The sequence below is a fragment of the Castor canadensis genome, chromosome 12, assembly GCF_047511655.1.
Source record: "Castor canadensis chromosome 12, mCasCan1.hap1v2, whole genome shotgun sequence".
NCBI lineage: Eukaryota > Metazoa > Chordata > Mammalia > Rodentia > Castoridae > Castor > Castor canadensis.
In genome coordinates this window covers 91,853,019-91,876,493 of record NC_133397.1, presented here as the reverse complement: position 1 = coordinate 91,876,493, position 23,475 = coordinate 91,853,019, and the positions used below count along the sequence as shown (strand labels likewise).

General features: G+C 44.0%; 1 protein-coding gene across 3 annotated transcripts in view; it reads left to right on the top strand.

The window, feature by feature from the left end:
* The window catches only part of Fhl2 (four and a half LIM domains 2), a 168,907-nt gene that overhangs the window by 102,773 nt on the left and 42,659 nt on the right, over positions 1–23,475 (top strand). The window contains exon 2 of one of the 3 annotated variants that reach the window (XM_074050468.1): positions 22,052–22,143. The exons of the other annotated variants lie outside the window; for them this stretch is intronic. The gene's annotated coding sequence lies outside the window, so the exon portion shown is untranslated. The remainder of the gene's footprint in view (positions 1–22,051; positions 22,144–23,475) is intronic. 3 annotated transcript variants of the gene reach the window in all.

Here is a 23,475-nt window from a genome sequence, read left to right as displayed (position 1 = left end):
TCCTGTACGTAAACATCCTTTCGCTAGACTCCATGCAGTGCACTTCATCATGATCTTAAAAATATCGTCAGGACCAGGTGGATCTTTTAACAAGAATCCCAAAGTCCAAGGACGCCTTAGCATGGCAATGCAAGCTTGACCATGTATCTCGTGCCGCTGTTTGTAGTTTGGCTGAGGCTGTTTGACTCTGCATCTCAAGGAATGTGATTTGCATTTTGCTTTATTGGTAGGCTTTTGACAACAAATTGAACTGTAATAAACCCATATTGTGATCCATCTATCTTACAAAATTTTTTGGTTTTAATTGAATAACTAAAAAATAATTTAATTGAATAATTGCATAAATATATTCTGGAGATTTTTTATCTAATATTAAGAAAAAAAAACGTGGGTTTTTTGTGGTGCTGGAGATCAAAGCCAGGGCCTTGTGCAAACTAGGCAAGCATTGTACCCCCTAGCTACATCCCAGCCTTAAGAAAACATGCAATGTAGAACTTCTGTGAAAAGTTGTGTGTTTTCCCATTCAGGGTTTCCAGACTAACCGCTCACCATGTGCTTGTAGTTTTTTTGGTTTGGAACTCTTTTTTAGGGGGTGGGGGGCAGTACTGGGGTTATAACTCAAGGCCTCACACTTGCTAGGGAGACATTCTACCACTTAAATGACAACTTCAGTCATTTTTTACTTTTTTTATATTTTGGATAGGGACTTGTGTTGCTGCCCAAGAATAGCCTCAGATAGCTATCCTCGTACCCATGCTTCCTGTATAGCTGGGAGTACAGACAGCAACCACAACACACAGCCTGTTTATTGAGGTGGGGGTCTAGCTAACTTTTTGCCAGGGCTGCCCACAAACTGCAATTATCCCCATGTCTGCCTCCCAAATAGCTGGGATTACAGATGTATACCACTATGCTTGGCCCTCTAGTCTCACTTTCTTTGACTTAAATCACAAAAATGCAATTCTAAGGCCATGTGCAATGGACAGAGGATTGAATGGTATTATGAGCACTGTGTGACTTGAGAGTTAAGGAAGGAAATCCTGGGGCAGCGTTTACATAGACAGAGGAAGGGAGGATTGTCAAAGGTTGAGAGCACTACAGTGCGGGAAGAGCATGAATGACATACGGGTAGAACTAGACAGGACTGTCCTGAGGTCCTGGGAAATGCGTGACCTGTGTGTTTGCAGAGGGTCAGCACAGGGATAAGGCTTCCTTGCCTTTCTTTTCTCTTTGGAACAGTTCTAAAGCCCAACATTTTATAAGAGGAAGTAAAGAAGTCTTAGTTACCTCAAAGTGAAACTTTGAGGAAGGGAGGGTAGCGAGGGAGACAGGAAGACAGGAAGGAAAGGAGGGAAGGAGGAAGGGAGGGAGGGAGGGAGGGAGAGAGGGAGGAAGGAGGGAAGGAAGGACTTCCTTGCACTTCTGTGTACAGAATCAGAGGTGGGACTGATTTGAATTCAAAGGCAAAGGGAAGCCAGGTTAGAGGAAGAACACAGAGGGCCTGAAGCACAGGCTGTGTGCCTGTGTGGGGCGCTGTCGTGAGCACTTCACTCCATGGCCCATACAGCTGCTCTCTGAGGAACCTCAATGTCTCCTCCCACATCACATGGGGTACATTTGAGGCAGTGGGTCGGGAGGGGTTATCAGGGTTCATTGGGATATCAGGAGCCCAATGAGGAAGTGTTGGAAAGGTCAAGCAGAGGGGGAAGGGCCTGGCCTTAACAACAAATGAGAGCTTTCAACTTAACCATTTTTCTCCTAAACTCTCCGGTTAGTCCAGCACCTTTCTAATAGCAATGGGCGGCGTTGATCTTGGTGAGACTCCTGATAGTTGGCACAGTGACTCCATAGCTGCCTAATAAGCATTTGCTGAACTGAACTGTTGTGTTGGAGCCAGACCTAAGAATTCTAAGTGTGCTGAGAGCCAAAGGAAGGAGCTAGAAGTCTTCCTTCTTAGCTGATGATTTTCCCTTTTTCGAGGCTGGCTGGTAAATAGGTTTAGTCTTCACTTCCCACCCTTCCATACACTCTACGAGGCCATGATGCTCATAGCAATGTTTTTTAAATATGTAATTTTTATTGGGTAATAAGTACTAACATTTGGTGATAATGTATCGTTCTGGAAGTCACAAGTCTGCATGGGTCTCATTGGGTTAAAACCAATGCATCAGCAGGGCTGAGCTCATGTTGGAGGCTCTGGGCAAGAACCTGTTTCCTTGACTTTCCCAGATTCTCGAGGCTGCCTGCATTTTTTGGCCCAGGGACCCTGCCTCCAACGCAGCAGCACAGCATCTTAAAGTCTCTGTCTCTGACCCTCCCGCCTCCATCTTTCACATGGAAAGACCACCGGGTGCCTTGAGGCTGCCTAGATAATCCAGGATAATCTCCTGTGTCACGGCCCTTAATCACATCTGCAAAGCCCCTTTTGCCATGTAAGGTGATATACCCATAGGTTCTGGGAATGTAGGATGTGCACATTTTGCGGGGGAGGGGGACATCATTCTTTGACCAGTTACCAAGAGCCAGAACAGTGATTTGAACCCCAGTTAACATTTTGACATCATAGTGTACAGAAAGCCCTTGGTGTTTATATTGTAACAAGAGACAGATGGAAAGCTCTGGATCCCAACTCAGGTTTTCTGTGTGACATTAAACAGGACCATTGGTGTGTTTTGCCCTGCTCATGTGCAGTACAGGAGGCCACAGATTCACAGCTAACTCTAAAAATTGTTTTATCTCATCAAGGTAAGTTTTTAAATAATCAGTCTCACCATATCCCCAGACATGTCACTGACTTCCAAGAGACCACAGCTATGCAGTAAGAGTGGGTTGTGAGGGGAGGGGTGAGTCCTGCTGAGACAGGCCATGCCAAGCCACCCACCAAGAGTCAAGTGCCCAGGCACCAGGCAGACAGCAGACGGGCAGACCCAGAAACCAGGCCCCTGTGGGGAAAGAAGCAGGTGAGGGGATGCCCATCAACAACTGAGAGTCACTGTACAGGCTGGGGTGACCTGGCTAGGGGTTGCCCAGGGTACACAGGGCCTAAATGATTGAGAAGGGGAGGTGGACCAGTCTGGGACAGATAGAAGCCCAGCAGGGTAGCAAAACAAGCTGATACACAAGGACAGAGGGAAGGACAGGCACAGTCATGTATCAGCATCAACTGTAGGTAGCCTGTCTGCAGCAAGTGCTGGCTGGCAGGCCTCAATGTCGGGCTTAAGGGTAAAAGAGAATCCCAGCCTCCCAAGGTAGGAAAGAGTCAGAAGGTGTTCCAAGGCCCAGCAAAGGGGACACTCAGGACAGAGGTCCAATCCACAGACAGAAGGCATGCAAAGAAAGCAGAAGCCTCATTTGGGTAGAAAGGAATAAGTTTGAGGCCAGGTGCCAGTGGCTCACGCCTGTAATCCTAGCTACTCAGGAGGGAGGGATCAGGAGGATCACGGTTCAAAGCCAGCCCAGGGAAATAGTTCTGTGAGACCCTATCTCAAAAAAAACCCATCACAAAAAAAAGGGCTGGTGGAGTGACTCAAGGTGTAGGCCCAGAATTCAAACCCCAGTACCACCAAAAAATAAAAAAGAATAAGTCTGAGAGGAGACCAGGCATCAGAGGCAAGCTGTAGTCTGTGGAAAATGAGATATGTACACACTTTTCCTCTGAAGGCTGGACATTGGAACCTGCTGAAATGAGCTGGCAATTGGCAGACTGACAGGAGAAACACATGACAAACTTATTTAACCACAGCTTCACACAACACTTGGCTTTCAGATTGAAGACCCAATGACCCAAGATGAACTGTCTGTTGTCATGTTTGGGTTCCATGAAGCCGAACCATCGTGCAGAAATGTGATTGGGCAGAAGCAGTATGGTCGAATGTCAGTAGACCGAGGGGGAGCCCAGCCTATCTATGGAGGTTCTCCCCAGCTCCTCCTTGCAGCATTCCTTCCTCCCAGGTGTGGGGCAGAACCTGTCAGATTGGGAGTCTTATGATCTACTCTCAGCCTGGGTAGCTCAGAGAGTTTCTTTATGGGCAACTCTTACACAAAGGCAGGGGAAAGCTTGAGCGCTACTGTTAGGTTTTACTGCTGGCTTTGGGGCAATGGGGTTCTGGTTTCTATGGCCTGCCTTGGGAAAGGGAAATTCTAGTCTCTGGCTCACCTTGGGAAAATGAAGGGTGAGAGACAGGAGAAGGTCAAGGAGAAATTTTGCTACTGAGGCATCTCTTTCTGAACCCCAACATTAGCTCACCAAGTCCCTGGTTCCCAGGTCTGTGTCAGTTGAACTCTGTCAAGACCTCACCTCTGAGCAACACAGAGCTGTGCCCGCATATAAATTCACACCTTCCATCCATTTGGGGACACTCAGGAGTCTCTAAGCCTGTGAGTATCTGAAAGGGTCTCCACTCCTCCAGGTCAAAGGGACTGGGGACCCTCAACAAGCACCTAGACAACAGGAAGGTGTCATGACCACGAGTTTCAGGGACAGGAGTACTTACCTGGATGTAGTTGCACTATTTCAACCCTTTCCTGAATGTGTGCATTGCAGTGTTACAAATTTTGAGTTGAGTGCAATGGCTCATCCCTGAAATCCCAACTACTCAGAAGGCAGACATCAGGAGAATAAAGGATTGAGGCCACCTTAGGCAAAAAGTTAGCAAGACCCCATCGCAACCAGTAAGTTGGGCATGATGGCATGGCCTGCCATTCCAACTATGAGGGAGTCGTTAATAGGTGATTTCAAGCCAGTCCCAGGCAAAAACACAAGATCCTATCCAAAAAACAACTAAAGCAAAAAAAAAAAAAAGGCTGAGAGAGGAGGTGTGGCTCAAGAATTGGCAAGTGTGAGGCCCTGAGTGCAAGTTCAAGTACGGGAAAAAAATAGAAGTTGATACACACATGGGCTCCAAATGTTGTGGAGAAGCAACCATTACAGCTGGCGTGCTGTAGACATTGTACTTCCTCCATTATCCATATGTGGGGTGTATATAGGTAACCCTAGAATTTAGAAAACTTATGATCCAAACTGAGGAACTTTGGAGAGCATGTTAAAGTACAGTCACGTGACACATGAAGGATGTTTAGGTCAAAGCAGTATGATGACGGTCCCATGGATGATAATAGAGATGAAAAATTCCTTTATCTTATATTTTCATGTTTGCATATCCTTAGATATTCAAAAACTTGCCGGAATGCTGCCATATTCTGTCTAGTACCATGCTGTACAGGCTTAGAGCCAGGGAGCAAGAGCCTGTGCGGAATCGCCCAGGTGTATACTAGGCGACAGCATCTACGTTTGAGTGAGCTCACATTTGATGTCTGCACAACCACAAACTCGCCTAATGGCAAACTGCCTAACATCATGGCTCTCAAAATGTGCCCTTCCCTCCCACCCCGAGTCATTAAGCAACGTGTGACTGTATGTCAGGTCCACAGGTGCGCCGGCAGGTCTGTCTTGCCTCTGCTAACTCTCTGGGCCTGAAGCCCCATAAGACAGGCACCATTTTTATTCTTTTCCTGAAGATCAGAAATGTGACCCCCTTACCTGGTCCTCCATTCAAAAGTCAGAAATGTGTCTGTCCGACGGGCTGTTGACATTGGATAGTTATAGGCACCCCTGCCGGCTGGCTCTTCTTTTGTGACACTGTCCTAAATCAGAGTGCTTTTCTTCTCTGAGGTCCTCTCCAACAGCCCATGAGGACTTCCTTATCTGAGTTTTGATAGTTTTTCAATTTTGTCGCTTCATAATGTGTTGTGAGCTGTGAAATCAGTTTAGTGTCTGGAGCCCAGCATATTCTTATCAACAAGGTAAAAAGCAAGAATAGAAAAACTTAGAAAAAAGAAACAGAGTCTGGGAGCATGGCTCAAGTGGTAGAGTGCCTGCCTAGGAAGCGCAAAACCCTGAGTTCAAATGCCGAAAAGAATCAGAATGCATCTCAACCAAGGATAAGGACTCTCATGAAGTGTATTATTCTAGAGCTATGTGGGGAGAAGGGGAAGGGCGTGAAGTAGTTGGGACATAAAATTGCACTTCTGGGAGCAGGTTGCTTCTCTCAAAGAGCTTGTAGTCCCCTGCTGTGAACTGTATCTGCTGGCTTCCTTTTTCCTTTTCTAGGGATCCTTACAATGGGCCCTCACTCCTGCACACCTCTCTCAGGCATCCAACCTCTGCAGATGGCTGAGTTTGATTCTTTAGGCCAGAAATGATGAAATGGCTTCCAAATTGGTCACTTCTATTATGTGTCTTTATTGAAAACCTGCACAAGTCACCAAAAGGTGAGAGGGCTATGGCAGTGGAGATTTCAGGGAAGCTAAAAATCACCTGTGCTAAATATTAGCAGCTCCAGCTTCTTCTACAGCATCTACAGGGCAGCATGGTGTGTGCCCACCATGGGCAATTCAGGGTTTTGTGCACATGTATGCTAACCAACAGCCTTCTGTGCCACAAATTAAATGGCAAACATCCCAGCCTAAAGCCTGGCCCCTTTGCCATTGTTTTAGGGTCTCTGCCGCAACGATTTTCCTGTCATTGGGCAACCACAGGAAGGGGATCTCCGGCAGCAGAGGCCCCTTTCCTGACTGTTGGTGGGTGGGAGGGAAGAATGGACCCTGGTGCAGTTCGGAGTGGAGCAGCCAGCAGGATGTCTGGAAGGGGAGATAGAGCAAGCTGCAAAGGTACTTCAGTAGATCCTCTGTTTCCACTCCTTCCCATGTGTTTCTCATTCCCTTTTTTTGGTTACTTTTGGCTTGAATTATGAGCGTGGATAAGGTAACTTGAATGCAATTGCTTTTAGACATCAAAAATGAATCCTGACGGATTGGGGGTGGGACTGGGGAAGGTGGTAAGTGGCTAAGACAGAAAGCACATGGCTTCTCCAGAAAGCTGGAAACTTCTTCTCTTCCTTCTTCCATATGGGAGCAGAGAACCCATTTTTCCAAGAGCCCAGAGCACTTTAACTAATGTGAGTGGTAAAACATTGCACCCAGGTGGGAAAGACAGTCCTGGATGATGAACCAGTGTGGCCATTATACAGCTTGCACTTTGAACCAGAGCGCAAGATACAAAGATAAACATTCTTCCTCTTGCAGAAATGTGGTGGTTTGCTCAATGGCTGTGGCCTTATAAAAAAGTAAGTGTGGTCCATTCATTAACCAAAAAATACTGAAATACTGTCGGAAGTACAAGTCTGTTCCTGATACTGTCAGAAGTGTCACTGTGGTCTCAAGCAAGGGCTTCCTCTCTTTGTCTCTCAATCTCTCCTCCTCTACAATGCAGACAATCATACTCATAAAGAGCCATTGGTAGAACTTACTAAATATGTTTTGAAAATCTTCAGTGGCTTCCAATAATGGAAAGGTGAACTATAACTTACTTCCAATCATTCAGAAAGCTGTACTTTGCTTTGTTGGTGACATTGCTGTGTAGGTTGCTCCTAATATCTGAACCTCACTGATGGCCTCTGTTCTACAGTGAAACCCAGAAGACCCTCCTCCTTTGAGGTCAAAGTGAAAGAAGGGAAGGGAAGGGAAGGGAAGAGCAGCCCCAGGGACCCCCCCCCTTGAGAGCACTGTGCAGGGCAGGCCCTGTGTTAGTCCCTTAATAGGAGATGGTGCTGGTTTCTCAGGTACTATGAGTTGCAGGAAATGGAAGAGAAAATTCGTGTTCTGACATTATGGACTGCAGCTTTTACTCTGGTTTCGTAGTTGGCTGAGAGACACTGTATCTATGGGTAAAACATCAAAATAGAAAACAGCCATCCTGCAATGATGGCCAATGTAATCCATAATATAAGTGATCCAGACAATCAGTTTCTCAATCAATCAACCAACCAATCAATTAAGAGGACACAAAAATCAACCTGAAGACACAATGTGGTGGCACTACTAAACTACAGACAAAATTTAGTTCAGATTTGTTTCATCTGAAGCATTTTGTTTTCAAAGATAGGTCACATCTGTCCAGACCCAAAAATTATCAGAGAATTGGTTTTAATCATCCTGATGTCTGTAAGTGGCTTGTGGTTTAGTTTGTAGTAATGCCTCGTCTAGAGCTATAATCCTATACTGAAAAAGAAAATCAAAACCAGACTAAACTGTGAATCAAAATGAAGATTTTTGTCTTGTAGGTGACCCCTTGTTCCTATCTCAATCTTACTTTCTGAGTAGCTTTCCCTTCTCTAGGAAGCATGACCAATCCTTCCTCACTGGCTCCTCTGTCCCTGGGCATAAAACATTCTCCACACCCAGCTTGCAGCTCACTTGGGAAAGCCAGAACATGGTGTGGCTGGTGTGGTTCACAAGGATTAGGACTCCTTGTCACTCTCACCAAAGAGAGCAGCATCTTGAAATCCCAGAGCAAAAGAGCAACTAAGTTACAAAGTTGAGTTAACGAAACCATCTTTAATCCAAACAGCTGTTTTCCTGTGACTTTTCCCTCCTGAGGCCAGTTTACAGGTGAGCAGGCAGCACGTTGGAGGACCTGCATGAGTCTGGCCTGTGTAATACAGGGACACCAAGCTATCACCAGCACTGCACCTATAGGCCCCATTCTCATGGTGAGGATGGAGTCCCTGGACCTGGTGGCTTGTGACTCTGGGAGTAACATGGCCTCTCTTGCCCTTTCTCTTAACCCTAGCCCCTCCAGTCCTTCCTCAGCCATCCTACTTCTGCCCCCACATTTATTAGATTCTTCCCTGTGCTATTATTAGTTAGAAATAATTTGGTACTATTAGTAAAGATACCATGGGGTGAACATGACCCCCTTCATATGCTGAAGCCTAACCCTCTATAATTTAGAACAGAACCTTATTTTAAAATAGGACTGTTACAGATGCAATTAGTTAAGATGAGTCATGAGAGTGCACCCCAATACAGTATGACTAGTGTCTGTATAAAAGGGGGACATCTGGACTGACACAGGGAGCATACCCTGTGAACATGAAGACAGCGATCAGGATAACGAGTCTACAAGTCAAGTAATGCCAACGATGGCCAGCCAACCACCAAGAGCTAGGAGACAGGCATGGAATGGATTCTTGCTGACACCTTGATCTTACCTTGTTCTAGTCTCCAGAACTATAAAAAAATAAAGTTCTTTTGCTTAAGTCATCCAGGCATTGTGCTTTGTTATGGCAGTCCTCACAGACTAATACAGAGGCACCAGGTAGCTACCTCTAGGAGGATGGAGAACTGAGTGTAAGCAGTACATCCTCTTCTTGAAATGCTGGTCAGTGCCTCCCCTGCCACCCTCCCCTGGACCTGGTTACTATGTGGGTCTTGTGATGCTGGACTATGTGATAGAGGGAGAAAAATAAAATATTTTCTCTACTCTCTTGTGTCCTGCAGATGAGGCCTGCAAATTAGACTAACAAAAGAGCACAAAAATCTTTTTTTTTTTGACAGTACTGGGGCTTGAACTCAGGGCCTCATGCTTGCTAGGTGGGTACTCTACCACCTAAGCCACTTCACTAACCCTTTTTTGTGTTAGATATTTTCAAGATAGGGTCTCTCAAACTATTTTCCCAGGGCTGTCTTTGAACCATGATCCTCCTGATTCCTGCCTCCTGAGTAACTGGGATTACAGGTGTGAGACACCAGTATCTGGTGGTGACAAAAATATTACTTGATGCTAATACTTTAACTTTTATGTGCAGAGATCTTCATACAGAAGTAAAGACCCAAAGAAGCAGTTAAATCCTGGGGTTCTCACACCACTTTAACAAAGGGTGATAAATTTAGAAAGTGCTGAAACAAAGGAAAACACATTGGCTCTCTAAGAAAAATAAATTATGGGACAGTAACTCTGCAGGAGAAACCAGTGGAAGATAAGGGTTATTTCAGAAAGATTTATTTGTGCAGACCCATCTTGGTGCCATAAGGGAGAAGGGAGGGAAAAAAACCACTTTCAAAACAGGAAATTACTGTCCTGCTTTTAGGTACATGGGTGGGGTGGGGCAGCAAAGAGCTCTCTTTGCATTTGCTGCTTATTAAATGCATTCAGCTCAAGATTATCCTTATGCAAAGTGGCATGTTTGGGACGGACATACTCTGATCCCTTTCTACAGGTCTGATCCCTTTCTGGGTTTGAGGACAGGAAAGCCTTCTTTATAGATAGACATGTGTGAAATAAAATGAATGCTACCCCTCTTTTAATGTCACATAAAAAACTTTTTTGGAAAGATGAGTACTTAAAGAAGCAGTAGAACACTGCAGGTCTGAACAAAAACACAGTTGTGCTTATAGACATGTAAAGTGCAGAACTGAACTGATCCCTGGATCGTCTCAACTAAAATATAATCATTAATGGCACCTGGATTTAGGAAGCCCATTCTCTTGGTACTTGTAATTCTGACTTGTTCATGAGATTTAGGTGCTGTTGGTGTTGCTTAGCCCCCGGGGCCTCTATGGCTTATTTTCTAGAGGAAGCAAACAAATGGTTATTGTTGGGAGAGTGTTTTGATCCAGGTGGTTTGCGCTCATGCTTCCCTGCCTGGCCACTACATCTTTCTAACCAGAGGACCAAGGATTCAAGATGTCAGTTCAACAAGCCAACAGCCATCTCCATGGTGATCATGAGTGGCCTTCCTGAGCCACTGGCAGAGTCAAAAATGAGAACAGATTCAAGATAGCAGCTGTCTGTACTATGTATCAATCTCTACCACTTAATCACATGGTAGAAAATATCCCACTCCCACCTTTGTTACAAAATGTAACAACTTCCTCATCCCACTGGCTCTCTGCTCTGTGTCCATTTCAAGGGATTTGCAAAGTCAAAACTACTTTCTTAATAATAAGATGTGACTTGCCTTTTTCTCAGTGTTGACATTTATGCAGGGCACAAAAGCAGTGGTGGGAAAACTCCAAGTTCCATAGCAGGATCAAGGTGGTAGCTCCAAACCAGACTGGTTGTCAAACGTTCTTTATGAACAAGCACTAGTGGGAAAAAGAAAAGTTCAGCTTCACTTCAGAGTGACTTTGTCTAATCACTGGCAATTATTAATGTTATTTAGTCTGCACCCTTAAGCATGCATCTTTATTATTCAGTGACTCAAAGCATTTCTGTTGTATCAAAGGGCCATGGTGGCCTTGAGGAAGCTTGTTACGGGATGCTCCAGATGGGAGCTGAATGAGATGAGATTCCCATTTTAACCTGACAGGAAAACAATCATTATTCTGATTTTGGAAGCAGACATTTTCTCAAAATTAACAGAGTAGCCTGTCATTTTAAGGACAACACAGGACAGTATTTATTTCCAAAGACACAATTTGAACTTTTAGGCAAAAATTAATATCTGGGAAAATTTACATCTGCCACCATGAAATTGGCAGCTTCCCTGCAGATGTTTCTCATTAAATGCATGGAGACATTAATTAATGTGATGTGTTACTACTGTAATAAAGTATGCCAACATTGGTAGATATACATAAGCAACATTTTCTAAATATAGCAAAAATATCATGTAGGTAAAAAAAAATCCATTTAAAGGTCAAAATAAACCAAGTGAGTTTTAATGTAACAGAAAATGAGAAGTTTATTGATGTGGTTTCAGATTCCACTTGTCAAATTTTTGAGTAGTATCAGAGAGAGAGAGAGAGAGAATGAGTGATATTGAGGGGAAAAGTAAGAATTACATATTTGTGTGAGGCTATATTTTCTTCATACATGAACACATGCCACGTTTTGCAGCGGGATGGAAACCATACATGCTAGGCACATACTCTATCAACCTCCGCCTTCCCTCTTATATTTCAACCAAAACCTCAGACCAAAACTTCCCCAGCCGAAATGCCAGAGCCAACCTGGGAGTCTATCTGCTTTGTCCTTGCCTTCTATTAAGGCAAATTTTATGGAAGAGATGTGCAAAAGTGTAAAACCAGGCCACTCTTCTCACTGATTGTTCTGTTTTGAAAAATATAGTCATTTTATAAGAATATTCTGTATTAACACATAATGGCTTTAATATTATTTTTAAGTAAATTTATTTTTAGTTTCTTAGTTTTTTAATGCAATAAATATCAATATTTATAGCCCACATAAACAAAAACCCTTGGAATCTTTAATAATATCAAAGTATATAAAGGCATTCTGAGAAAAAAAGGATGAGAATAGCTAGTTCATAGATGAGATTGATTGCTCATATGCTGCACGCCATTTCAACTCTTCTTGGTATTCCCCATCTCTCTGCAGTGTATAAAACCCCAAGACCATTCTGGCTTAACAGATCTCCACAGGTGCACTGTGTAGGTTGAGCCCTCGCCAGGGAGAGTCATTCATTGCTGTTCAGAGGACACTGCCTAACTTGGGGTGAGGACAACAGAGAAATAATTTGAGCTGTGTGAATCTCTGTGCTTTTAAAGAATTTGCTCTGCTTACTTTTTTTGGTTCTATTTTAGGAACAGTGTTTCATCAGGCTCATTTTTCCAACACATTCTAGCATGATTTTCACAGACACAGACTCTGTTCCTGCAATTTCTATCATGGATTACCCTGCTCCATGATGCTAAGCCACTTTCAATCTCTGTTTAAAAGCACTGGCACATTTTATTATTGAAAGACATTATGAAAACTGCCTTTGCCATGATAAGAGATACCAATTTTATATATTTGCTTATTTATTATTACTAATTGATGCACATTTCAAAAGATACCAGAGGAGAAATCATAGAAATGAGCTCTCCCCCCAGCTTCCCTCTCCAGCCTTCCACTTCTCCCTAAAAGCAACTTCTGTTGCCAGCTCTTTGCCCAGTCTTCCAGAGGCGCTCTAGACATAAATAGCCATCTGTCACTTAACATCGGGGACAGTTCTGAGAGATGGACTGTCAAATGATTTTTGTCCTGTGCAAGCATCACAGAGTATACAGATGCAAACCTTGTTGGTATCACATTCTACACACCTGGACCATATGTATATCATATGTGTGTGGTGTGTGTGTATATATGTGTGTGTAAGTATATACATATTAGTGTATTACTCCCACAGCCATGAACATGAGACTAATCAAACACAAGCAATAACAAGTCAGTTAAGAGTCACAGAAGCAGGAAGGGTCTGACACTGTTACTGGCCCACTCGGTGTACAGCTTTCAGGAGCTTTTTTCTTTTTTATAACTAGAAGGAGTATACCCTATGGTGACATTAAATATACATAAAGGGTAGAAAATGCCTACACCAGTGACATGTAATTGCACGTGCTGTACTTTCATATAACTGGCAGTGCAGCGGGTGTGTTTACACCAGCATCACCACCTACGCTTGGGGAACACATCGCAACTACATCACTAGGCTATAAAAATCTTTCAGTTCCATTTTAATCTTATGGGACCACCATTGTATGCTAACCAAAATGTGGTTATGCAGTGCATGGGCTGGTAATGAACACACTTTTATTACCAGTGGCAACAATGATTTTCACATTGCTCTTTTCACTTAGCAAGGGTGATTATTGCCTATAGGGAGATTCTGCACACTGTTTACAACTGTGCAATCCTCCACTGTATGGATGAGTGATAGATCTGACTCTTCCCCTGCCTACAGATGTTTACATCGAGTCCCACGTGTTGCTACTATAAACAGTGATTTACTATCTGTGCACATTTGTGTTTCTGTACAACAAATACATACAAGTAGAACTTTCTGGATCAAAGAGTATGTAAGACAATATCCCTTAGTCTACAGTATATCAGAAAATTAAAAGTCACAGGTTATTAAGGAATTGTAACAAGCTCGTAATATTGTAAAATATATACTGGGTTGTATCAATACATATAAAAGTATATACATATTCATGTAGTTTTCTGATATACTGCTCCTAAAATCATTGGGATTTCTACAGTGTTGAGTGTTTTGTATGCAAATGAGTTTGCTGGTGCCTGAGGACCTAGATAGTTTCAGAATAGGGACAGTGACAGAAAAAACCAAGACAGAATTAGAGGAAAGAGCCAGCAATTGGGAGCAATCTTTGGAGTCAAACCTTCTCCTGACTTGAATCCTGTCTGCACCATGGATTCTGACCTGGAGCACACTGTTTAACTTGTCTGGCCTTGTTTTCCTTATCTGTGGAACTGACTGTTTCCCTTTTTCCCCATCATACATCTCCACATCCTTAATAACCACTGACCAACCTACTAGAATTTTTCTTCTGGTCCATCATTCCACTGAAGCATAGTTCAGAAGTGACCAAGAGCCACCATATTGCCATTTGCCACTACTACACATATGCTGGCCATTGGCTGCCCTCTCTCTTGGCTCTCATCCTTTCTTTAGCCTCCTTCTCTGCCATCCTTATGCACTCTTCCTCTTTTCCTTGCCCCTTCAACCTCCTGGAACTGTTCTTTGACCCACTCCCAACAACCCATATGGTCTTTGCAGACCACTCACTGTCTGGTTTCTCTCATCTCTTAATTTTGGCTGTACTGATTTTTAGCTACCATTTGGCTAATGACCCCTCCCCACCGAATTGTGGTATAAGTTTAGGAAATTTTACTATCTGGAGGCTGGCCCCAAATGCTTCCCTTTTCATAAGTCAAAACTGAATTTATCTCTATCATAAACTTGGTTTTCTTCTCTTTTCCTGATGATGACAACTTCTAGTCATCCAAGCCAGAGGCTGGAATTATCTTAGACTATTTTCAATATTCAATCATCAGTTGAAATTCCTATGAATTTTGCAGCTTTAAAATGTCTGGCTTATAGACCCACTTTCTTGGGAGGCTGAGGCAGAAGGAATTCAAGGCCAGATCTGTCTCAGGAAAAAAAAGTCTTGAAATGGACATGCTCCCTCCCTCCACTCCTACCACCCTAGCCTCCATCTTAATTTGTCTGCTTTTTGCAGTCCTGTGCAGCAGTGTGTGTCCTGGGCTGAGTTCCAGTCACAGGTCTCACTCTCACCAATATTTAGGGCAGTTCTGTTTCCCCAGTAGTCATATATTGAAATCTGATGCATAAACAAACCATGGTATATTCCTTCAGTGGAACACTTCTCAGCACTGATGTGGAGTAAACTCTTGATATAACAATGACAAAAAGATGTGCCCATGTCTTACAGGTGCCATGAACCTGTAAATGTAGCTTTATTTGGAGGCATCAGTTCCAGGAATCCCTGCAGTTACCAAAATTTACAGATGCTCAGGTCTCTTATATAAAAGTGGTATAATTTTGCAATATAAACTGCACATCTTCTTGCATAGTTTAAATCTGATACAATGTAAATGTTATGTAAAGAATTGTTGAATGTACTGTTTAGGGGAAAATAACTAGTAAAAAAAAGTCTATATTTGTTCAGTAAGATACAATTAAAAATATTTTCTTTCTTTCTTTTTTTTTTTTTTAGTACTGGGGTTTGAACTCAGGCCTACACCTTGAGCCACTCCACCAGCCCTTTTTTGTGATGGAATTTTTCAAGATAGGGTCTCAGAAATTATTTGCCCAGGCTGGCTTCAAACTGCAATCCTCCTGATCTCTGCCTCCAGAGATCTCTAGCTCCAGAGTAGCTAGGATTACAGGCGTGAGCCACCAGTGCCCACCTAAAAAAAAATATTTGCAATCCATTGTTGGTTGAATCCCCAGATGGGGAACCCATGGAAGTAGAGGGTTATGTATACACACACATGTGCATGTGCTCACACTCTCTGTCACTCTCTATTACAGCTTCCTGGAAGGGGTGCAAAGCCTTAAACCTTGCTTTCAGTTCTTTTAGATATCTGCCTAAAAGTGGGATATATTTTCTATATCTCAACCCTGAACAGAAATTGTTGGGCTTTTATCTATATTCTAGCTTCCTTTCTTTTGATTACACTGGACTGTAAGCTCTACAAGGGACCTTCCAAGTTTTATTCATCTTGGTGATATTATGAGGAAGTAACAAGTTCCTTCTCTTTTTAGGAGGTATTGGGGCTTGAGCTCAGGGCCCCAGTGCTTGCTAGACAGGTGCTGTACCACTTGAGCCACTTTGCCAGCCCTTTTTTTGTGTGTGTTGGGTATTTTTGAGAAAGGGTCTTGTGAACTATTTACCTGGGGCTGGCTTTGAACTATGATTCTCCTGATATCTGCCTCTAGGATTAGAGGTGTAAAGCACTGGCACCCAGCCAACAATTTCCTTCTTAATAGTGTCTCCCTGGCCACACTACTCAGTCCAGTTTCTAGAAGGACACCACACACACTTTTAATGTCAAAATAACTCTAAATTCTAGGACTATCCACAAACTTTTCATTTCAAAGATTAGGATTTAGGGAGCATCAGAATAAATGGGAGGAGGGATTCGAACTAAAAGCAGGAATAGGAGACAAAGTGTATTAAGTTGTACTTGGAAAGAAAGAATTAACAAGAAGGAAACATCATTTTCCTTAAAAATTAACCCTAAATGTGACAGCACTGATTATTGATAATACTTTGTTTTGAAATTATAATTTGTTTTTATTTTAAAAAGTTATGTTTTAAAACTAACATTCTTTCATTTTTGTCTACATTTTAGGATAAACTGGGTGACATCCTCCCTTAATTTTAGGGCCAGTTTTTAACTGAAATTCGAATGAAGGAATGTAAATATCTAAAGTGTTGGTGATACTGTACGGCTCACCTACAACTCCGTGACATTGGTTCTCCTTTAAATTTCATGAGGATTCAGTAAACAAGCCATAGGTTTAGGACCAAAATAGTGGAGATTTTCTTAATGATTAAATGAACTTTGAGAATCTTAAACACCTCTGTGCTGGTCACAGGGGTCTTACCTGAGGTTGGTTTAAAATGCAATATGGGGCTTCCTGGGAGATTGGAGTGTGTTGCTACCCAAAGTTTTCCTAACTGCCACCCCAGTTGGGCACTGTAACTCTGTTAACACGTTTCCAAGAATTACTTATTCCAGTCTTGCAGCATTTGTGTCCACCTCTGTGAACCCCTGGGGCTGCTAGAGCCCCAGGAACTAGGCAGGCTTCTGCAGGAGGTGTGTGCCACTCCCTCCCCTCTGGCTATCTGCTCCAAGAACCCCTCTCACCTGAGAGACACAGGCCAGAGTGCTAGTTTGGAATGTCACCACCAACTAGCAGTACAATGTGTTACTTGTTTTCTAAGGTTAGTAGTCAACATAAACTTCAACAGCTTACCTGCTAAATTTGCTGGCAGCAATCAGAATTTACACTCTGAGAAGCAGGACCACAGTTGAACAGCCTCAAGTTCGGTGTAACCCTCTCCACCTCATCCCCTGGAGACCAACCTGGACCCTCCAGATGCAGAAAAGGGAAAGTCATTCATCTCTCAGCTCCGTGGGGCTATGTGCAGGATAAGAGCCCCACTCTGTCATTACTGAGACTGTAAAGGGAGGCAGATGGGCAGGGGAGGCCACTAGAAGGTGAAGTTTCTCAGAACCGAAGTCGCCCCAAGGTTCTCTTCTAGTCGGCAAGCTGCCTCTCTAGCTCCATCCTGATTCCATTTGGGAGACCATGCTCCTGTGCTGCCCTACCATTCTGACTCTCATTCTGGTTTGGATAGAAGTTGGCATGGTTCTGACTCTGGTGTGACACCTGGTCCTACCTCCTTTAAATGGTAGACCCCGTGTCCAGCTCTCCCTGAGAGCAGATAGCTTTCAGCCAGGTCCCTCACCTCCTGATCCTCTGAAAGTCCCTGTAACTTAGCACAGGCCTGGCCTAGGAGCCAGTTTGCTCTCCAAGTGGAGACCTGCAGACAGATCTCAGCTCCAACTCTGGCTTAATTGCAGTCTGTGCTTTGCCAGTCTGATTCACACAGACAGTTCTTGGACCATAGGGGAGTCAAGAAGGGGTCAGAGATGGTCCCAGGCTGGGTTTTATACCCACCTTTCTGCCTCCTCTTTCTGGAATGAAGAGCCCAGATTGGCCTTGGGACAATATAGCACATGATTCATGAGACAGTAGAAACAGAACTCCCTAAAAGGGACCAAAATGGCAGCTCTTATTGGTCTGAAGCTCATGTATATAGTTAAATGGCACCAAATTACATTAGCATGGAACAAAAGTATCCAATTACCCATCAACATGGGGCTGACTTAAGCTGACAAATCTTACTCTTCCCCCCTGTGGCTGTCACAGTGGGCTTACACTGCTGCAGCCTCACTTGGAATGGCTGGTGTCAAGCTGGGCCATCATGGGAGAGCTTTGGGATAACCTCAGCCTCCTCTTCTGCAGTCACTCCTGATGCCCAGGAACCAGCAGATGAATCAACATTGCACAGACATTAAGAGCCAAGTACAGGCACCTGGCTGACTTCCCAAACAGCAGTGTCCTTTCACCTGCTCTTACCAAGCTCTTTCCATGGCTTTCCAATCTCCATGCACAGGGGCTCCTTTTCTTCCCCTGAAGATTGTTTTGCCTAACTGACACCCAAGGTGCCTTGTCTAGGTCCTAAAGCCAATAACATGGGGACATTCTCCTCCTCTGGGCTACAGGTCCCCCTTGGCCCTTCCTACTACCAGCTGTGTGGCTTTCTCGCCCCACAGAAGCTTCCATGCTCCAGTGACTGCCCCCTCTGCCTTACCTTCCATTCCAGCTTCTGCCCGCTGGCCCCACTTTGGATGTGGAACTATCTAAAACTCCCTTTGCTCCTAGAGCATCAGGCAAAAAGGGGGAGAACTCGTCTTCCAGGATTCTGAGTCTGAACCCACTCCAGTCTCTCCTTCCTGTACTAAAAATGCCTCCTGATCAGCAGTTAAAAGAATGGTCGTAATAGTGATGACAAATGATTGTTCCTCCTCATTTCAGGATATGGAACAGTGTGTTGGTCAGTTTTGTGTTACCATTACAAAATATCTTAGATGACCAGTGTATAAGGAAGAAAGGTTTATTTTGGCCCACACTTTTGGAGGCTTCAGTTCGTGACAGATTGGCCTTGTTCTTTTGGCCCTGTGATAAAGAAGCATATCATGATGAGGAAAGTATGGTGGAGCAAGCTGTTCACCTCATGGCTGAGAGGAACAGGAAGGGCTGAAGCTCCCAAACACCCTTCAAGAGCACCACCCCAACAATAACCTAAAGACCTCCCATCAGGCACCACCTCCTGAAGATTCCACCACCTCACAATGACACCAAGTAGAAGACCAAGCCTTTGACACCTTTGGGGATGTTCAAGATCCAAACTATCCCTGGGCATGGAGGTGCACACATGCAATCCCAGCACTGGGCAGGAGGCAGGAGGATTGCAAGTTGGAGGCCAGTCTGGGCTACATTGTAAGACCCTGTCTCAAAACAACAACAAAAGATCCAGACTGTCAAATGCAAGTTTACAATCACTGACTACCAGCACAATTAGTTCCAGCAAAGCCAGGAGCTGCCACCCTCTCTGCTTGTGTGTGCCATTTGCAGATGACCAAAATAAATGAATTTGCTCTGCAAACCCAATGGCCAGGTGAAGGTGCACTTCTTGTAAGACAAAGCCCAAGGTGTTGGCAGAAGCCTGGGTTAGAAGGGTTCTAAAGCATCCTGTTATGTGTAAGTCAAAGTCAGGATTACACATCTGGAAGTCCCCATAGTTGTCTCGTGGGCATGGATGGCCACAGTGAAAGAAAGTGCAAATCTGCTCATCTGATCTACCTTTGACAATGTTTATACAATGACATGTGAGTCAAGAAGGAAATAAACCAGTTTCTCAATTGTAGTGAGACCACCTCAAGACAGGTCTGGGGAAGGCAGGTGTGAATGGGCTTTGGTCTAGGCCTGCCTTTGCCAGCTGCTCACCAGAGACACTCCCAGTCAGGGAGGGGCCTCTGCAAAGGCACAGCAGGACTACTGCTGTACACCCACTTCCACAAATGACCCACAGCACATGTGCATGCTGCTGTACAGGAGAGGACCTTAGTGGGATTGCTGTGGCCAACAGAATTTTTGTTTCATGTTGTTTGTTTGGAAACAATTTTATTTTAAGCACTCAGGAGAAAATCTGTGGGTCCCAAGCAAAGTTAAAGACATGAATTCAGAAGACTCAGTTCCTAAAAGTGAAGATGGGGGTCCGTTTGAGGATGAGGGCATCAAGGAAGTCCCTGAATGAGCAGTGTCCTCTGTTGTTGAGTAAGGCCCAGGCAGTGCAGGGAGCCAGCTGGAGAAGTGGCCCAGCCTTAATGAAGAGCAGCTGGGCTCTGTGGTCAGACACACTCTCCCAAGAACTTCCATGCAGGCTTCTGGGCAGCCTCACTCTCAGCTCCTACAGTACCTGTGGATGCTGTAACCCGACCCTTACTTCCTTTAATGCAGGAAGATGCCTTTGCCACCATCTGTAAGGTCAGGCTCTTCACCTTTGCTTTAATTCAAGTTATTTCCAAGGTGGATCTCAGGACAAAGCCCAGGTCCTTGAACTGCCCAAGCGGGAAATGGACCTGATTGGTTTGGTCCACTTAGGACCATATACTGTAAAGCCCTTGCATGGCAGCCTCATATTGGCTTAAGCACATTCAGGAGACCTGTTGGCCAAATTGCAAACTGATGTAAACACAGAAGCAAAAGTCTCAATCCTGCTTTTAAGTGGCTCACATTCTTTCCCCTGCTGTTATCAGAAAGGAAAAGATAGCATGGAATGATCAAAAACACAGCTATGAACAGGTACCCCCACACAACTCCCGTGGTAAAGGCACTGTATCTGGTCTACAGAAAAAATGAGGAATTTGCCAGGTATGACACAGTAAGGAAAGACATTTCAAGAGTTCTGTGATGAGGACCAAAAGATAACTCCGGGATAGAGCGTGAGCTTAACATGCTTGAGGCCCTAGGTTCAACCACCAGCACTACAAAAAGAAAAAAAAAAATGCCCCATGACAAAAGGCATCTTCTTTCACTGACTGCAGAATAGAACAGGTGGAGGCAAAGAAAATGAACAGGAAGGGTTCTCAAAGACCCTCTCCTTGCTCAGGATTTCAGTCTCTGCTCTCTTGGCCTGGTAACTTTCCAAACATATTCTTCAGAAAAGAAAATCTCTCAAATATTTCCTTCATCTGCTTTCAGCCTGACCTAGAAACTCAAGGGACCAATAGCAATTCAGCCACACGAGGTAGAAGAGGGAAGCGAGTGCATACCATGCTAGCATGATCAGGACGCTAGGTTACCTAAAGGCAATGTGCAAAACAGAAATGTAATTTCAAATTACAGCAAAGAAGGTGAAAGAGAAAAGAAAAGAAAAAAGAAAAATCCCTCCTGAGTTTAAAGACAGCTTGATGAATGTTTCAGATCTCTGACTGGGATTTGCACTGGAGGCCCCTGCAGCCCTCCCAGGAGGTGAATGACTAATCTGGAACCTTTGTGGAGTATTTGCTCAGTGTCTCTCACTGCGCACAAGATTCCAAAAATATTTGTACAATTAGGATGGCCTAAAATTTTATTTTATTTTGTTTTCCGGCAAATAGTATTACTGGATACTGAAGATTAGACAGTTCAGAAAATGTTTTCCTGGTATTTCAATGACCCATTGCAATGATGTAGAAAGAAACTTGGCTGTCCCACAAAGCTCTGTCATGACTCTCAGGTCCAATTTTAAAGCCCCTTCTGAGATAGGTAGAAGATAGTCCTAAGCCCATGCTGTGGAAGAACTTAAAGCAGTTTTGCATCACACACAAATCTGTACTATGGTACAGGAGACATTCTAGAAAATTTTCAATTGTCAATTAGCCATAAAAATGCCTTGAAGAACAGCTAGATAATCTGAAATAACTCAAGTGAGAAGAGAGGTGGGCCTCCTTTGTTTCACAGGTGAGGTAAAGACAGAAAAGCTATACCTTACCTGTGGCCACACACACTGCTCTTGCTATAGTGCAGATCTTCTATATCCCCCCAAAGCCCATGTGTTAAAACCTTGTCCCTAGGACTGGAAGTAGGGGTGTAGCCCAGTGGTAGAGTGCTTGTCTAGCATGTGTGAGGTCCTGGGCCCACTCCTCAGCATTAGGGAGGTGAGGGAAAACTGGTTCCCCAGCTTGGCCCTATTGAGAGGCCATTGAACCTTTAAGAGCTGGGACCTAGTGGGAAGTCTTTAGGTCATTAGGGCATGTCCTTAAAGGAAATAGTAGGATCTCAGCTCCCTCTTCTCTCTCTTTTGTTCCCTATTCATGAAGTGAGTGTTTTGCTCCGTCACACCACAACTTGCTGCCTCACACAGGCAGAAGGCAATGGAACAAACCAATTGCAGACTGGAACCTCCAAAACCGTGAGCCAAAACAAACCCCCTTTTCAATTTTTTTATAAGTTGGTTATCTCAAGCATGTGCTGTAGAGACAAGAAAGCTAACACTGTTCCATGGAATTCCTGGCTCTAGATTTCAACCCCCTCCTCCTCCAGCCAACCTGGCCCAAGTCCTTCCTTGCTAGACCGTTCAGATTTTTGGTCAATGAACTTGATCAAAGCCAAAGTGGGAAGAAAGAGAGCTTGAGCTTTTAAAGTTCCTGGTTTGACTCACAATGTTAATTCACAAAGAGTAACAGATTTAAGTGTGGTTTAAACAAATGTTCTGAGGAACATTTTAGGCAGCATCTGGAAGAATGTCAGAGACCACATAGATAAGAGTTTTCAGGTGTTTTGGGGGAGCAAACAGTTTGGACAAAATTTGGCCAGATTTGGAGATACCTGGGATGCTGGTGTTTCTTTTTAATCAGATTTTGGAAAATCAAAAATGGGCGGAACTGCCAAAGAAGGCAAGCTGAGAAGTGAATGGATTACCTTGGAAAAGGACTGAGCTCAGAGACAAAGGGACTCAAAACGTGCAATTTTTATGTAGCAAGTTTCTTTTAAGATCTGAAATAAGATGCAAGAAACACATAAGAAATGGTTCTCATCTACAAATCCAGTAACTTTTACTGACTGAAAAGAACTGTGGGTGTCGTCACTTTTATTTCATTGGATATTCAGCCACCAAACAGAGCCTTTCTTAATGAGGTATCAAAGCCACAATGGAAACTTGTATCCAATCCTCCAAATAAGCTTTAACCACCCATGGAAAACTCAGAATCATAGAGTCGTTTGTGGATTTGGCTCCAGGTCAGACATGTTTGAGGTTTTAAACACTAACTATTGCATCCGTTTAATCAGTTTGTATAAAAGAAAGAGCAAGGAAATGGGCTATGGAAACTCTAAGTCTCAAGAAAGAGCCACACATTCCTTCTCACCAGAGCCTGGCAGAAGGGGTAAGGGAAGGGGAAGAGCTTCTTACCCTGAGGAAGAGCTGAGCTCTTCCAGAGTCTGGCAGGCATTGGGACAGTTTGGCTCTTACAAGATCATAGCTGTAACCATACCAAGTTCCACCCATATGCTGGAGGGGGCTCTTGGGAGTCCCTGTTTGCACAAGTTCTGGGCAGACAGGTGAGCACCCTGCCTGCTGAATCATCTTTTATGTGGTTTTCCTGCTGATCCAGGCAAATGGTGCTTTTAGAAGAATGAGTTCAGCCACCACACTGGGGTCTGGTACTGAGTCTCAGGAGGCCCGCAGAGACCTGCGTCCTGACCCAAAGTGGGGAGGTACGTGGTTTGATCACTCCTGCCCCTT